The sequence below is a fragment of the Volvox carteri genome, assembly GCF_000143455.1.
Source record: "Volvox carteri f. nagariensis unplaced genomic scaffold VOLCAscaffold_101, whole genome shotgun sequence".
Taxonomy (NCBI): domain Eukaryota; kingdom Viridiplantae; phylum Chlorophyta; class Chlorophyceae; order Chlamydomonadales; family Volvocaceae; genus Volvox; species Volvox carteri.
Window position 1 is genome coordinate 263,972 of NW_003307644.1, and position 7,862 is coordinate 271,833.

Below are 7,862 nucleotides of genomic sequence, written 5' to 3' on the forward strand. Positions count from 1 at the left end.
CTGGGTGAGCTGGCGGTAGACCACCCAAAGGCACTAAAGTAACTGAACGGCGCGCGTTGTGTCCTTAATCAGGGCGCGCTTCCACAAAGCATTGCTGAACACAACCAACCAAAACTTAGTTCCTACTTGCAAAACACTCAAACGGTCGTCCCGTTGCACAGCACGGAGCCAATGCAAACGTGCCGGATCCGCCTGCGTGATATAAGTGCGAGGCACAGCAGCGATGACAGCTACCTCAGCATGCTGACATGCCACCGGCAACACCACATCCATCACCTCCTCAGAGATATCCAACCCTATGATTGGCATGGCGACTCCATCAGAACGAGCCTTTGCAAAACTTTGCGGCTGGGCCGCATAGAGGGTTGCCTTATTGGGCATATACCGAACGGTGCACTCGGGGAACGACTTGGTCATGGATGTGGTCATGCGGGGGGTTTCCTGTCATAGATCTGGGGTGGAATGGTTAGGAGGGTGTGTTTCAGGGCATGACGGGGGGCCCCCGCAACCTAGGCGACGCATTCGCTTGAACGTCACCATGGCTGCAGTCCGGGGATGGCAAAACGAGGGGGGAAAGGGGGAAAACACGGCGGGGCGGAATGGTTAGGAGGGCGTGTTTAAGGGTATGACGGGGGGCCCCCGCAACCTAGGCGACGCATTCGCTTGAACGTCACCATGGCCGCAGTCCGGGGATGGCAAAACAGCATCCCAGGCTCCCATCACCATCCCCGCCATCACCAATGCCACCGTCACCAAAACTGAACGCTACCAAAACCACCACAGCACTTCCACCATCATCCATGCATCGGAAAGCAGCTCCAATACGGACTGATATAAGCATTGAGCCATTACTCAGTACCATATGTGAAGGAACATGCGCCTGTGGGAGGGATCAATGGTTCTGCAAAGCCCGACATCAGATGTCCGAGAGGCAACGGACACCACACGTATGAACACAAATCCATTATACTCATGGAATTGCATAGATTTTAAGATCGAATAATGACAGTAAAAGATGCCCTTGCGCTTGCATGTGTGAATCCTGGATCCATCAGTGCAAGTTGTACCTGTCATGGAGCTGCAAATCGGAAAGGCATTACAGTGTCTGGCACTTAACTGTGCCAAATACATGTAATTCTTACTTAATATACTTATACTCTTTGACCAAACACACGACAGCCAAAGTCATCGACTTTCCTTTGACCGCGAGCTTGCTCAGAATGTCGGCGGTGCAGCATTCCGCACTTCTTATTAGACGGGCCAATGTCACGTTGAAGCCTGTCGGTTAATTCCAGCACTTTGCAGCCCAGCGGACCCTGATAATGAACTCGGTCCTCACCTCCAATGGCGACGAAGTATCAAAAGCCCTTGCGGGTGCCCTGACAGAGGATTGTCTTCTGCAACATGTCATATTCTATGACACATTCGGTGTGAACGAGCTTCCCACGGGAACAGGTGTGTTCGTTGACCTGCCGTCAACAATGGCATTTAAATGTGGTTCCCAGCCAGCAGCCTACTTCAATCTGCTTAGCCTTTCCTAACTGAAATGCACTGAATTTTCTTTTCTTTTTTGCCAAGATGGCTGGTTTAAAGCTGATGTTGTTGCCCTTAAAAGCATAAGCATGACAACCTGGGAATTGCCTTGTTCCTTCTTCCCTTGGAACCCCACAGCTTCCCAGGAGAGAGAAGTGCAAACTTAAAATCAAGCAAGAAGAGCAAGGATGACATACTCGCCGAGGGACGCAAGCAGCGGGATGCCTGGGACCGGGATTTTGTTGCAGAGGTTAATAAAGTCATGGATGAAGTTGTCCAACACAACTTCAATGAGAGGTTCTGCCGGGTAAGGCCCCTAACAGCAGCACAACGTGTCACTACATACTCATGAAGCACTGACTTGCTTGCAGGCCACAATCAAGGCATCAAACCTGCCTCTGTCCATCATCCATGTTAAATAGTTGTGGGCTGACTCTACTGTGTTAGCGGTTTATGATCCTGGGTTCAATTCCCGGGGAGATTTCCCAAGTTCGGGGGAACGTGGGTAAGCTAGCTGCTGAGATGTGGAGATATCAAAGTTGATTGGTCAGGTTCGCACGCTGGATAGGTGGTGATTTCTGAACCCTCTGTCTCTTCGGATGTCCAGGTGAATGGATGAGGAAGGGCCCCCCGAGCATCCCTCCAGCTGCTAAACTATTATTCCAACAGACTATATGAATTTGGCCCTTATGCTGCATTTGCAGGGATCCGGCCAGACCCCTGCCACGGCCCCAGCCGTCATGATGGGTGCGATGAACAGTGGTGCCACCAAAGCAGCAGCAGGTACGCGGGGTATGGGTTATGACATGATGTATTATGACATGTCGTTGTGGATGTATCCATGGCACATGTCATGCAGTTGCTTGTAGGTTCCTGAACATTGCAGGGCACCAGTATCATGCATTTGGGGCCTTACATATGCTCACATCTTGATGTTCTGCTAGCAGGTCTCAGCTCAGATGGCCATGGCTGCACCGGAGGCGGCTGTGATTGCTGGCAAAACAATTATGGGGCCAGCTGGTTGTGAGCCAGAGGGTGACTACCTGGAGGACCTGATTGGCGAGAGACTTGACGATGTCATCGCAGAGTATGGGGACACCATGGCGACGGGTGGCACTGGTGGTGGTGCATATGGGATGCCTGACCATGAAACCACGTGGTGCACCGCCATCACTGCTCACCAGATGCGGGCTGAGCTTGCTGCAGTGAAACAAGCTGCCAGGGCAGGTGCAGTGAAAGAAGCAGCCAAGCTGGGCAAAGGTGGCCAGCAGGGGCCAGCAAGGAAGAGACTGCTGGGGAAGTGCAAGGCGGTGGGTTAGCAGGCATGCAGCAGGATGCTGGAGTTGACAATCTTTGTGGCCTGTAATAGATGGCTTGGTGGCATATAGAGAAATGTATGAGGTCAGGCATTACTACTAATGCACACACTTAAGTCCCTGGAGGTTTACGGATTGAGACCTGCAAGGAGTGAAGTTCATAGTTATGATATTGATAATGGAAGGCAGTTGTGGTTCAGGAATGTAGTTGAGCTGCAGGTAATCCGGCTTACTCTATAGGATGCTACTGGTGGGTGATTTACCTGAGTGATCCACTGAAACATTGAGGTTTGTCACCTTAACGGTGTGGAGTGTTGGAGTACATACATTTATTTGTGATAGCAGACTTGGAGTCTGGAGCCCACATATTGATGGGTTGCTGGTCATGACTTATAAGCCCACAGTGAACAACTTCTGAGATGTGTGCAAAACATGGGCCAGGGGTGGTCATGGAGTGCAGTGTGTGAGTCATGTAAACAATGTAAAACATGTGCCAATGTGGTCATGGAATGCAGTGTACGAGTCATGTAAACCAAGCAAAACATGGGCCAGGGTGGTCATGGAGTGCAGTGTACGACTCATGGAATGAGTGCAAAACATGGGCCAGGGTGGTCATGGCCTGCATTGTTGCGTCATGGAATACCATGCGCAATATGACCTGGTCATGTTCCGCATATCTATGAGCAGGTACATGACCACCTTTATGACCTCATGGGGTCATAAAGTGCAGCCATGACTGAATACGGTCATATTGCGGTCCCATGACCTGTCATAAATCCCATCATAAGTGACATCATGACCATGCATTTCATGACCCCAACCAGTCATATCCTGCACTTGCTTATGCATACTATGAACTGATCCATGACCGGATCCATGACTTAATGACAAATTATGACCGGATCCATGACCACATACATGACCAAATCCATGACTTAATGGCAAATTATGACCGGATCCATGACCGCATCCATGACCAAATCCATGACTGGAAAACCCATCCATGACCAAGTCTTTCCCCGAGTGGTGCAGGCACCCTCCCGCAACTGCTGCATTGCCTTCTCATCCCACTTCCAAGGGATAAACACTGATCCCACACAACCAACTGCGACGGCTTGCGTCAGAACGCTAACATCCTCAGCCCTCACAGGATCCTTCCTCATGATACCCTTACATCCGGCGGTCACCAATGCCTTTACTTTGCTTGGACTGTGCTCTCCCGGCATCACACGGGCCAACGCTTGGCTGACCCCCTTGGTCGTGTGAAGCTCGAACGGGCCCGAGCACGGATGCTCCCTGGCCTCAGAGATTCCCGCCATCACTTTCTTGGCAGAGGGGCGTGTAGGGGCTACACGATTGCGCAACTCGCTCACACTAACCACCTCAACGTCTCCGTTGTCATACACTACCTGAAACACGTGGGACCTTCCCCTGCGACCAGCATACGATGCTACACCCAGCGACCGGGTGGTGCGACGCCCTCTTCCCTTAGACTCTCTCATAACAGCCACGCCTTGGAGGTCGCGCAGGTACTTGGGGGGCCCGGGAGCTGCACCCCGCGCAGGTTCGGACGACTTCCCTTCCAAAGCTTCAGCACTAACTCCTTTCGACTCACACTTTGGGCAAATCCATGCGCCCTCCGGTATCTCCTTCAAAGGCGGCTTAAGACAATAAGTGTGCCATCCAGTGCCGCACGCATCACATAACAACATCCATTCTTCACCATCAGGAAATCTGCACACCTCACAGGGATGCCCTGGAGATGGCCTAGCCAATCGCGGGTCGACCACGTGATCATCGATGGGCAAATGACAGGGCGCACAGTGACTGACATGGGCAGTAAGCGTGCTGCCACAGCGTCCCTCTAGCACCAACACCCCGGAGGGCCTCACCTCAGTAACCCGCAGAATATCCGGCTTGGCATGGGGATCCAAGCTGGCGCGAGCGGAGGTATTCCGATAATACACGTAGTCACCCATCTCAAAACGACGCAAACGCGGCAAAACGGCTCCGCCCCTCATGCGCGCATAACGAAGAGTGTCACGATGCTGCACAATGAGTAGGTTGCCGCCCGCCACGGCCATATGTCGACGAAGCGCGGCAGCACGTTGCATAATAGACCTTGCCGCCGCCTCTGGGTCATCCAAACTCACGTCGCTTTCAAAACGCTGCTTAATCGCCGGTGGAATGGTGGGCTCCACGGCGTGCATGACGTGGTACGGCGTAACACGCGATGCTGACTGCACGGAGCAGTTGTAGCCCAGCATGATGTACGGCAGATGCTTGTCACACTCCTCGACTCCACCGCCAGCATGTGCAATGCGCCGGAGCGCGTTTTTGCAAGTCTGAACAGCACGCTCTGCCAGTCCGTTGGCTTGCGGGTGGTTCGTGGAGGTCTGACGATGATCTATCAATGAATCAATCAACAATTGCGCAAACTCAGCTTTCCACTCACTGCCCTGATCTGTACATACCTCAGCACAGGCCCCATAACGGCCCAAAATGTGGTGCTGGAAGGCGAACGCTGTCTGCTCGGCATGCTTGTCAGGCAGCGGAATGAGAACCACGTACTTAGAAAAATGTTCCACACAAATCATTACGTAGGTAAAACCCCTGGGGGTCTTCTTGAATGGACCACACAGGTCCACACCCCAGCGGTAGAATAAACCCGATATTGGCAGCGGGTTGAGCTCCAGCGCCCTGGCTGAAAAGCTGGTGTTGACACGATCGCAGGCAGTGCAGTGACGTACCACCGAAGCGACATCGTCGTGCATCCCCTGCCACCAGTAGCTGGTGAGAAGCAGCGCAGTAGTGCGCCGCACCCCGAAGTGCCCAGCCAGCTCGTGGGTGCGCTTGATGATGTCAGTGCGGTCACCAGGCTTAGGAACGACGCGTGGCTTGCCGTCATTCTCGATGCGATAAAGTGTCTTTCCTTGGAAACGGTACTTGCGTGCGCGTTGAGCACAACGCTTTTGCTCCGCCAGGTCGGTGCCAGGTGGACATTCGCCTGAGCGAAGAAGACAAATCGTGATTTCGTCGTCCCAAATATCCTGGCGCCGGGCATCGGGACTGAGCGTCTGATCTTGAGCATGCGCGGCCAGCGCCATAGAGGCCCCACCCATGTCACGAAGAGGGTGAGAGGCCACGCTCACTGCAAGCCCTTGTGAGAGGTAAGCACGCTCGTGCACGACGGATCGGCACGATGCTGCAGAGAAGGCTTGCGTCTTGGCATCTTGCGCCAGGGCGCGCAGGATTGCAACAACACTGGATATGAGTGCCTGGTCAGTTGCGTTGACCAGCACCGAGAGACGAGCATGATCTGTTAGGCCAGGAGCGGCTGACACCCCTGCCTCATAACCCAACACGAGGTCACACTCCCCGGGATACAGGGAATCGTACTGAGCGGTAATACTGTTGTACAACGGAGTGGCGATACTCCCCACAACATCCGAGCCACACTGCCCCACTGAGCCTGGATAAAGCGCGCGGACGGGCTTTCCAGCATGGTCACAGGGGTAGTACGGATCGCGCATCTGACGCGCGGAGATGGGTGCTGAATGCTCACTGCTAAGCACGTCTTGAAGTTGTCTGCCGGCGGGCCGGATTGCAGATTGCACGACACAGGTGAACTCCTCGGGCGACGCGAGGTTACTCCAACACTGGTAAAGACAGTGTGAATACGAGCCAAAGCGTGCAGCATCAGTAAGGGTGGCTTTCCCAAACATCTTGTCAGCATCCTTCTCGGCTGTTTCGGACTCGGGTGTTTGGGCTGAAAGCGGTAGGGACGTGCAGCCAAGTATGCAGGCCGGTCGAGGCGAAGGAACGAGCACCTGAAGCTCGTTTATCACGCTGAGAACCGTTGGCACTGCGTCAGCTGACTGAGCGTTCCAGAACGCGATAACCAACCACAGACTACCCTCCTGAGCTCCTGCCAACCTAAGCTCCGGACCTGTGACTTGCCGGACGTCCTGAGACAGTGCTATAAATGTATCGCTCCACGCTGAGAGCGGAAATAGCTGGGGATAGGCAGCGCTGAGTGCTGGCAATCGCGCGGCGGCCACCATCCTTGCATGCTGTTCTATGTCCGAGTACAGATACTTGTTGACCCTAATTCCATTGCGCAGACAGGCCTCGAGGCCCGCACACATGCCGCCTAGCGGCTCATAAAGTGTGACTCCTTTCTGTGTGGCCAGAGGGAAGAACTGCGCTCCCACTGAAACCTTCAGGGTGTCACGGTCTGTAGGCACCGAGGGACTGAGCCCACCGGAACGTTTTGCAGCGGACAGCCACTCAGTTGCGAGGCTTTGCAGCTGGGTCCGGGCTGCGGCTCGCTGAGCATCTTCGGCCTCGGGAGGCGGCTCAAGCGACTCAAAACACCAACCGTTCCATCCGCAGAGATTCTCCTCCGGGGTGGGGCAGAAGGTGTCACTTAATGGGGCAACGGATGCCGCTGTATGGATAGTGGCGCACGCCAACTGATGGTCAGCCCACGCTGCCCGCACGGATGCAGCAGCGAAGGCCGGGGTGAGAAGTGCGGACTCCCCGACTTCCTCATCCTCATCAAGCCGGGTGCCAGTGTTGTCAGCCTTGCTTGGCGCGGGGTTGTGGGACAGGGTGTCCGCGTTCTGATGCTTAATTCCCGGCCGATGCTCGATGACAAAATTATATTCCTGCAACGCTAGTGCAAAGCGTGCATATTGTCCTGTAAGCCCCTCCGAGCTCATCAGGTACAGAAGTGGTTGATGATCTGTGATCAGCCTAAACGGAGGGCCGCCGATCAGGTGGTGCCGGAACATCTTCACAGCCCACACGGCGGCCAGCATCTCTCCCTTGTAGCTGCTGTAGTTTGCTTCGTGCTTGTTAAGCGAACGGCTGATACAAGCACACATGTATTCGTTTCCGTCGTCATCGACTTGCCCGAGGACGGCTCCTATGCCCTTATTGGAGAAATCCGTGTGCAGTATTAGCGGGCGGGAGTAGTCGATGCGACGCAGGATGAGTCCCTCCTTGGTG